Raw genomic sequence first — 10534 nt, forward strand, 5'->3', positions numbered from 1 at the left:
TTTTTTCCATTTTTAATTCTTCTCTATATTTTTCACATAAATTTCTATATCATTGTTTTAAAAATTTTATTCTTGCTCCTAACGTATCAACATTTATGACATTGTGATTTTATGTTTTTATATTGTAGATTTAACTGAAGATGATTAAAAACTGAAAAGAACACGTAACAAAAATACTCGATTATATTAAAGGAAAAAAGACACAAAATCATTCGACCGAAACTAATTTTATCAAAATAGTCATTTAGTTGGCAATTTATAAAAGTAGCCATTTCGGCCTTTTCGTCGATTGCTACTGCTTTTTTTGGCTTTCTTTTATTTTATTATTTAATTTCTAATGTTAATTATTTTAGCATGTAATACTATAATTATCCTAACATGCACATTTTTCTGATTTCTTTTCTTTAACATCATAAAGACACACATCTTATAACTTATACATAATCTATATAATAATGATACAAATTCTATGCATATTATATATTAAAAAAAAATATTCTATACAACAATTATATAGTTCTACAAAAATTTTATACAATTTTTAGTTGCAATAATTATTTAGATACATATTTTATACAATAATTATACAATTTCCTTACACACCTTATACGTATACATATTTTATGCAACAATTATACAGTTTTTATACATGTCGTATATATGCACATTATACAACTATTATACAATTTCTATGCACATTCTATATATATATATATATATATATATATATATATATATATATATATATATATATCTGCACCATATTAATACACTTCTTATACCATGTACAACCTATATACTATATTGATACATTTCTGACTCACCATTTTTGAAATTTAGTTTGGACTGACTGACTGACAACTCTATATCCAATATCTCAAATATAGTAATTTATTTTTAGATCAGCAGCAGCAACACCACCACCACCATCGCCATCACCAGCACCACCACCAACTACCTTTCAAAAAATAGGATAAAATTGCCCAAAAATAAATGAGAGAGTCAAAATAGCCCAATCGCTATTATATCAAATAGCGGCCATTTGCTTTAAATATGATCAGTGGGTATCCTTTTTCCTTTATAAAATGCGAAATGATTTAATGGACGGGAAAAAGACACACAGTGACTTTTTTACAAAGAAATGGCCAAAGTTTGGCCTATTAGACAATTCATGTCTCGACGGCTTTTTTATTTTCATTTTATAGCCTTTTGGATTTAATTAGTCTAATATGGAGCCTTTCTCTTTTTTTAGTTTGGCTGTCATTTTCTTCCCATAAAAATGTTTCTCCTTCGATTTTTTCTTTTTTTGCATCTTTTTTAAATCTTCTTCTTCCCTTTTCACTGGTATAAGCTCAACTTATTATATATGAGAAAATCATGCAAAATATCAACAAATTAAAATGTTGTAATAATTTTTTTTTAAGATGAGAACAACTCAATTTAAATATTATTTTGAGTGTTCATTTGATGCTAGTTATGATTGGCTTAACAACAATTATGGATCATTTTAATGGTCAAAAATAGTGATTCAAGGGTGGTAAGGAAGCCAACCGACAATAATAGTGTTTGCTTTGGTTACATATTATTTTTAATTGAGTTTTAAGTGATATTGTGATATAAAAAAAACGATGAAGATGACAAAAAAACTGAGTCTTTCATAGTGGATTATGGGTGGTGGTTTGAACGATGAAGGTTCTGATCTCTAATTGTTGCCTTCAAGAAATGTCCCAAAAACACATATCATGTGTATAATAATTATATAATATGTAATTATTTATACATTTCTCATATACTTATTATATATAAATTATATTGATGATACAGTTATTGTAGCTAAAGACTGTATCAGATGTGTATAAAATTGTAAAATTGTTGTTTAGAATATTTAACTGAATAATTATTGCATCTAAATGATGTATAAGTTGTGTATAAAAATTATATAATTATACATTTCTCATATACTTATTATATATAAATTATATTGATGATACAGTACAATAAAGACTGTATCAGATGTGTATAAAATTGTAAAATTGTTGTATAGAATATTTAACTGAATAATTATTGCATCTAAATGTTGTATAAGTAAAAATTATATAATTGTTATATAGAATATATGTTATTGTTGTATAGAAATTGTATAACTATTGTATAGAATATGTATCTGTATATAATGTGTATAAAAATTGCATCATGATTGTATAGAATATGTATTCGTATAAGATTTCTATAGAATTTGTATAATTATTGTATAGAATATGCATATGAATAGTTATTACATCTAAAGGTTGTACAAGATGTGCATTAAAAATATATAATAGTAATATAGAATATGTATTATTGTTGTATAGAAACTATATAACTAATTGCATGAAATCTGTGTCTGTATATGATGTGTATAGAAATTGTATCATGATTGTATAGAATATGTATTTGTAAAAGATTTCTATAGAAACTGTATAATTATAGTACAACATATGTATCTGAATAATTATTGTATGTAAAGGTCATATAGAATGTGTATAGAAACTGTATAATTCTCTAATTGTTATATAAAATATTTATCTGTATAGAATGTGTATACAAGTGTATCATCTTTGAATAAAAATGTATCTATTGACTATCATAATCGTATTTTGTGTGTTTTTGTGTATGTGTGTGTATGCATTGAATTGTAGTAATATGTATCAAACATGTATTGTATGTTCAATACATTAGAAAAAGAATTGTATTTAAACAAAAACACTCTTTTTTGTTTTTTTGATTATAGAAAAATTATGTCAATAAATTTATATATATGAGGGTGTATATATTATATATTGATTATATATTTATTACATATAAATTATATACAAAAAATAATAGGAATAAAAAAATAACGTGCTGATTTTTTTTCTATTCTAACTATAAATTATTGAGGAAAAAAATGCCATTTTATATTTAATTATTAAAATAAAATTTTTTTTTTTTAACATTTTAAAAAGAATAGCGAGAGAGAGTGAGAAGAACAGCCAACAAAGGAAAAAAAGAAAAAGAGAAAACAATAATTGACATATTAAAAAAGAGCTGAAATGGCTAATTGTGGAATTACAATTCTTAAGTCATTTTTGGTGGAATTTGTTTGACCGAGAGGTCATATTTGTCCTTATCTCTTAATGGACCCATTTACTTGTCTGAGTTTGTATTCTACACTCACCTACTTAATGCTTTACCAACCGAATCCTTAAACCCATCATAACACAATATTTTAAATCTTTTTTTGACTACTCAATGTGTGTATAATACAATGACTTATAAGTGGAGTCTACATCATTTTTTAATGCCGCGTAAAAAAATAAATATTTAAAAAATAATTAATTCAAATACCCCTTATCTTCGTCACACTACCACTTTGTTCCTCTCTCCCTCCTCTCTCTTCTTCTTCTTCAAATCACTTCTCGCTCCCTATTTCTTTTTCTTCAAATCATGGGTTCAAGTTAGAGCCATTGAAAGAAGTACCAAGTTCCGTTGTTAAAGCTAGGAGGAATAAGAAAGCGAGTTATGAGCGGAAGCAATTGCATTATAAAAATACTAGAGAGGGTTGGCCGTTCCTTGACCGTTCCATCTATCAATTTTTTGACATGATTATTCTTTAATGCCGGCGAATTAGCGGTCATTGCTTACCTCTTGCCACCACACTCAAAACTAACAAACGCCTATTCTAGTTCACTGTAGTTGTTGTCGTCAAATCTTTCTTTCAAAATATCATCTAATTACCTGCTTCTTCAAGAAAATCAAGGCAGTACAAGTATTGTGTGTATATGTTATGTGTGCGTATAATTTGAAGTATACAAAAGCAATAAATAAATGATTAAACTATAATAACATTGGCGGGGAAAGAGGGGTGATTTGAATTGAAGAAAGATCTAGACCAGACATCTTTTGATTGATGCTAGAGATTGAAATAAGTAGTACCAAGTTTTATTGTTAAAGGGTAAATCTATGTTAAGGAGCTTGGAGTGGTTGAACAATAGAGCTTAGAAAAGAGGGTGGGGTGGAGGAAAGAAGAAACGATTAAGGCTTTTTAAAAAAATAATTATTTTTAAATTTATTTTTTCTTTTTATTTATTTATTTTGATTAGTTTTAATTAAAAGTTTGATGGGTACGCATCTTATATGCGTAAAATTACGCGTTCATTCTAAATCAAATGTCAAATTGCCACATAGGCTTGACAATGGTCAGAGGAGTTTAAAATATTGTGTTTTGATGGATTTAAGAGTTCAGTTGGTCAAGGATTGAGTAGAAGGATCCAAACTACAAACTCAGACAAGTATAAGGATCCATTAGATCATTTCGCCCATATAAAATAACTTAAAGTATGTTGTGTTTCTTGAATTTCTTTTCTTTAATGGATTGCTTGATTAAAAGAAGAAAAATAACTCAATTTAATTATTAATGCAAAATGAATTTGGTCTGTTTAAATCTTTTCATGTACACATTTGTTGGTGCGAGTTAGAAATTTTTTGATCGAATCAGTTTATTTAATAAAGAAATGATTTCTATATGTTAATAAAACTTTAACTCGTTTTAAAGTACTAAAATTTTTTACATTGTTCAAATAAGAAAAAAATTTAATAAGTAAAATTTTAATCAATTTCAAAATTCAAAATATCAGGAATTCTTACCTTCTTAGAATAATGAATAATTTAATAAAAGTCACTCTTGTAGAAATAAAGAACAAGAGAGATAGGGAAAGGATTTGTAAATTGCGTGATTGATCATACGTACATCATGTCCTATATTTATACAAGTATTGTACATAGATTCCTACTTACAATACACATCAATTGATTAATAAGTAAATTCCTAGTGTACAATGTACTCTTAAGTATGCTACATGTATTCTAGTTAGACATAAACTAAGATATCATGTATTGAGTCCTAATCAAACCTCTACATTGTTTAAGTGTCGCAACACTTCCCCTCAAGCTAGTGAGTAGGTGGATTGCATATTCCTAGTTGCTTCTAAATCTGGCAAATTCTTCCTTTGTCAAAGCCGTATTTTGAATATCAGCTGACTTGTCTTTTGATCGAACAAAATGTGTCACAAGTTCTCCCCTTGCCACTTTCCTCTAACAAAAGGGTAATTCATTTCCACTTGTTTGGTTGTAGCATGTAGGACATGGTTGACAGTTATGTACAAGGCAATGATATTGTCACAGAACAATGTTAGTATAGTTTTCAGATATACACTAGTGTTTCTTAGAATGTAGGTTACCCATATGAGTTCTGTTGTTACATAAGCTAGTGCCCTATACTCTGTCCCAACACTTGACCTTGATATTGTGTGTTGCTTTTTGTATATTGAATATCCTATGGTTGACCTCTTTGTGTCACACAACCTCCCCAATTTGCATTTGAGAATTCATATAACTTGAAAGATGATCTTTCCAGCAATCTCAGACAAAACTGGGTTGTTCCTTTGTTGGAAAAAATGGACTATTTTTTCCGTCCCTTCCGGACCGTTTTCAAGCAAAAAATAACAGAGAAATTAAAGAGAATAACAACACAAAGATTTAACCTAGAAAACTCTCCAATTGGAGAAAAACCACGAGCCTCCTAGAAAAATATTTACTATATGAAAATTATTACACCATACAATACATAATATTTTTCTCACACACCCTCACTTTCTAAAATACTATTCTCAAAGAGATCTCCAAGAAAATTATCTCTAAACCTCTTTAATAGTAAACAAGGAAAAGAATATTTTTGTGTGTATCAACAATGAAGGAGGTGGAGTTTATTTATAACTCTCAACCTCCTCCCAAACCAAGTAGATTTTCGATGTGGGAGGAAAAACTTTTATTTCTTCAAAAAACCAATTTCAATAAATCTCCACCTTTTGAAGAGAAGAAAATTCAATCCGTTGGCCCTTTATAGTTGTCCAGCTACACATAACAAAATTAGTTCTCCACCTGACTCTAAACTCGGCCAACCATGTGTGACTGCAACTTTCACATTGTCTGCTACTGACAATCATAATTCTAAATTCAAGAATTATCATACCCCCATCATAAAGAGTACATCCACTCTGATTGAAAAATTAATCCAATAATTTTCACTTGAAATCACTTCCTAATTTCAAGAATTTCATTTTCGGCACATGTCGAAAAACTACTAATAACTTACAGTGCAACTCTCTTGTTGATTTCTTGAGAGTTCATTAGCCATCGACATCCTTTTCACCACACACCTTGCATCACCTATCAACCAATGCCCATGTGCAAACTTATGGACCAGCTACCAATTAAACGTCCTCTTCCATGGCAATTCTAAAGGTAGCATTCATGCCATGAAGATTTTCATCTTTCTTACAAAGAAATATCATCCCCCTGTTCTAGGGAGACAACATTGACAACATTTTCTTTGGAGCTTATAGCCGAACTAGCCCCATTATATGGACATTTATTCTTAACATGTCCCGGTTATTTACAATTCCAGCAGATGACCTTTTTCATAGAGCTTTGCTTCCATTTTTCTTTAATAACAAGAGCTGAATCTTCTAGAGATTTTTCATCTCCATTCTTCAATCTTTTTTCCTCAGAAATCAATTTGCTTGTCACTTTTAAGAAAATCATAGTTTCCTTTCCATACATTAAAATGAGTTGCATGTGCTTGTAGGAAGATGGAAGAGACCAGATGAGTCGAAGTGCCTTGTCTTCATCATCAATTTTCACTCCAATAGATTTCAATTCAGAAACAATCCCATTTAAGACACTCAGATGATCAGAAATAGTTGTACCTTCCGCCATTTGCAATTTATGAAATTACTCCTTAAAATATAACCTATTTGAAATACTTTTGGCTTGGTACAATTCTTCAAGTTTCTCTTACAACTCCTTTGTTGTAGACAATCCAATCACATTAGCAAGAACATTTTTAGCTAAACACAAGCGAATTTGACTTGCCGTTTTCATGTCTAGATCTTCCCATTCTTCATCACTAATTCTGAATTTTTCTGAGTCTTTACTGCTTTCAGATTTTTCTGAATCCTTATCACATTTTTCGCTAGTTGGTCTCTCTTTTAATGCCTTGTGTAATCCAAATTGGATTAACACATCCTTGACTTGCACTTGCCACAAGCCAAAATTAAATCTCCCATCAAATATATCAATCTCAAATTTTATCCACATCTTGTTTATCAATACTAATAAATGGACAATAGTAATGTAAAGTACCCACTAAATCAGTCCCCAGGAAAGAGAGGTGGATCACAAGAGATACACTTAAGTACCAAGTCTTTCCTTAGCCAGAACCTCTTTAGATTGTACTTATTCTCACTATTACCAAATATACAAGTACCCCAAAGTAACTCTACCAGAATAGCAAACTCCACTGGAATCAGACTCCACTCCACCGGGACGAAACTTCCGTTTGAGAACAATAATTGTAATTCAGAAATTTTTTCTGATGTGGAAGATCAGTCAAAGCTGCAACCACAAAGCATACTAAAATTTTAAAAGAATTATTCCACACCGAACGCTCTGATACCACTTGTTGGAAAAAATGGACTATTTTTTTTGCTGCAACCACAAAGCATACTAAAATTTTAAAAGAATTATTCCACACCGAACGCTCTGATACCACTTGTTGGAAAAAATGGACTATTTTTTTTTGCCGCTTTCGGACCGCTTTCAAGCAGAAAATAACAGAGAAATTAAAGAGAATAGAATTATCTCTAAACCTCTTAAACAGTAAACAAGGAAAAGAATTGTTTTTGTGTGTATCAACAATGAAGGAGGTGGAGTTTATTTATGAATCTCAACCTCCTCCCAAACCAAGTAGATTTTTGATGTGGGAGGCAAAACTTTTCTTTCTTTAAAAAATCAATTTCAACACCCTTTACATACCTTAGGATTCTCTTCACAGCTTGAAGGTGTTCACTATTTGGAGCTTTCATGAACTGGCTCACTAAGTTTAATACGTGTGATATGTTCGGTCTAGTCGGTGGATGATATTGGAGACTTTCCACAATACTTTTATTTGGAAACATCAATTGGACTACTTGTGATTTGTTGTAGACCATGCTTTTGTGCTAATAGTGTGCTGACTGCTTTGACAAATGGCATGTCTATCTTCTACAGTATCTCAGTTGCATACTTCCTCTGGCTCAAGTACATACTTTCTTTGAAATATTTTACTTCAATCCTTAGGAAGAAGTATAGTGGTCCAAGATCCTTCATAGCAAACTCATTTGCAAGTCCTGTGATGGTTTCTCTGATAAGTTCACTTGACCTTCCAGTGATTATTACATCATCTACATATAAAAGGAGTAGAATGGTGCCTCTACCATAGTGCAAAATGAACAATAAGGGGGTTTACTTTACTGCATCTACCACTACCTGTACATCACTGGTGTTTTTACCATGAGTATCTTCATCAAAATTCAATCGGTGTCCAACAACACTAGTAGTAGTGTATCTGTAGAAGCAGTTTGATTATTTTCATCCTCTTTTGCATCTAAATCAGTATGATCCAAAAACACTTCCCCTGAGCTCATAATGTTAGTGAGAGTATTAGTTAAATTCCGTATATCACTGGTTGATTATTGCACACCATTAGATGGTTCCTACACATTAGAGAAACACTCAATAAAATTAGAAAAGTGAGGTTTAGACATATTGTTACTAGGCTAATCTGCCTGACTATACGCAAGACAAGATTCATCAAAGATGACATGCCTAGATACATAAACTTTCCCAGTTTATGGATGGTAGCACTTGTATCCTTTGTTCAAGCTGCTATATTTAATAAAAATACATGAATTTGTTTTAGGTGAGAACTTAGTCTTACCTTTTATGTATGATTAACATCTACACCCAAAGACTTTTAGACTTTTGTAATCAAGAGCGGAAACATGCAATTTCACAAATGAAATCTCATTCCTTAATACTGAGGATGGCATCCTATTTATCAGAAACACTACAGTTAGAAAGGCTTTAACCCATAAAAATTGAGTTAATTTAGCATGAATAAATAGTGTTAAGCTAGTATCCACAACGTGTCTCTGTTTCTTTCTGATATCTCATTCTGTTCAGGAATATGTGGACAAGCATATGTCTAATAATCTCGCAGTTTTCTAAGTGTTGGACAAAGTCAGTACAATTCACCACCACTATCATACTGAAAGATTTTAATGGTACTTGAAAACTATTTTTCCACCATTTTTTGAAACTTTACAAAAATTTCAAAGAATTCAGATTTCTTTCTTAAAGGATAAAGCCAAGTATATCTTGTATTATCATCCACAGAGATCACATAGTACCTCATATGTTGAGATGATTCAACAGGTTCTGACCCCCAAAGATCACAATGAATCTTACGTAAAGTAAACTGCTCAATTTTATTTCTTGATTCAAAAGGAAGTTTACAACTTTTTCCCTAACTAAAAACTAGTGCAGATAGAAGGCACTTTATTCCAACTCCTAACATCAAATGCATCTACTGTAGTTTAACAACTTTAAAGACTTTAAACTAATATGCCCTAATCTAAGGTACCAGTACTCTCCCACTTTTTTCAATCCTGTGATATTTCTAAGGCAAAGAGTTTATTTTCTTCCAGTTGATAGAGTCCTTTTATATTAGATCCCTTGGACAATAGTGTCCCTGACATCTTGTCCTCTATAAGAAAACCAAACTCAAGTTTTGCAGAATTATCTTTTGCAAGTTTACTGAGAGAAGATTCTTCATGATATTAGGAACTACATATATATCTTTGAGTTTCAAGCCTGAATTATTGATGTTTCCGACATGAGTAATATTTAATAGTGATTAGTTCTCAATAATTTATCTTGTCTATTCCATTGTAAACATAAAGATTAGATAGATTACCTGAGTTGTTTGTCATATGTGTTGTGGCACCAAAATCCACATACATGGCATCATCATCACATGTGGAATTTTGAAGATTAACTGCATTCAAGGCATGTGGAAGGTTCTCTTCAACTTGGTAGGAGTAATCCCACCCGTAGAAGTATTTCAAAAATGAGTAATTGTTCCTTTCACAAAGTTTCCCAGTGTTAGCAGAAGCCTGCACATTCTGATTTGTTTTAGTCTGTTCTGTTGGGCTGAAGCCTTGTCATCTTGAGTTGTAGCTCGAGTTTCCCCTCCTTTGGTTGTAATTGCCTCTCCATTTTTCTCTTTGTGAAGTGAAAGCCATAATATAGTTCTTTGGAGGGGCTTTGTTTTCTTCTTCTCTCATATCAAAGTCTTTGAATGCATAATCAAATTGATTCACTGCAGGATAGGGAGTTTTTGTCAATATAACAGTCCTGAAGGTTCTATACTTCGAACATAATCCTCTACTATCTTCATCGACTAGCTTATGTATGACAGGAAGTCCATCACATGTGCCTTTGAATTCTTTCAAGTATTCATCAATTATCTTAGTTCCCAACTTGATATTCTGCAATTGTTGCTTAAGTTGGAACTCTTTATCCTTTGTTGCTTGAAGATAAGTTTCTTCCCAACACCCCCACATCTCTTTGGCTA

This window comes from Capsicum annuum, chromosome 6 (genome assembly GCF_002878395.1).
Source record: "Capsicum annuum cultivar UCD-10X-F1 chromosome 6, UCD10Xv1.1, whole genome shotgun sequence".
Lineage (NCBI taxonomy): Eukaryota > Viridiplantae > Streptophyta > Magnoliopsida > Solanales > Solanaceae > Capsicum > Capsicum annuum.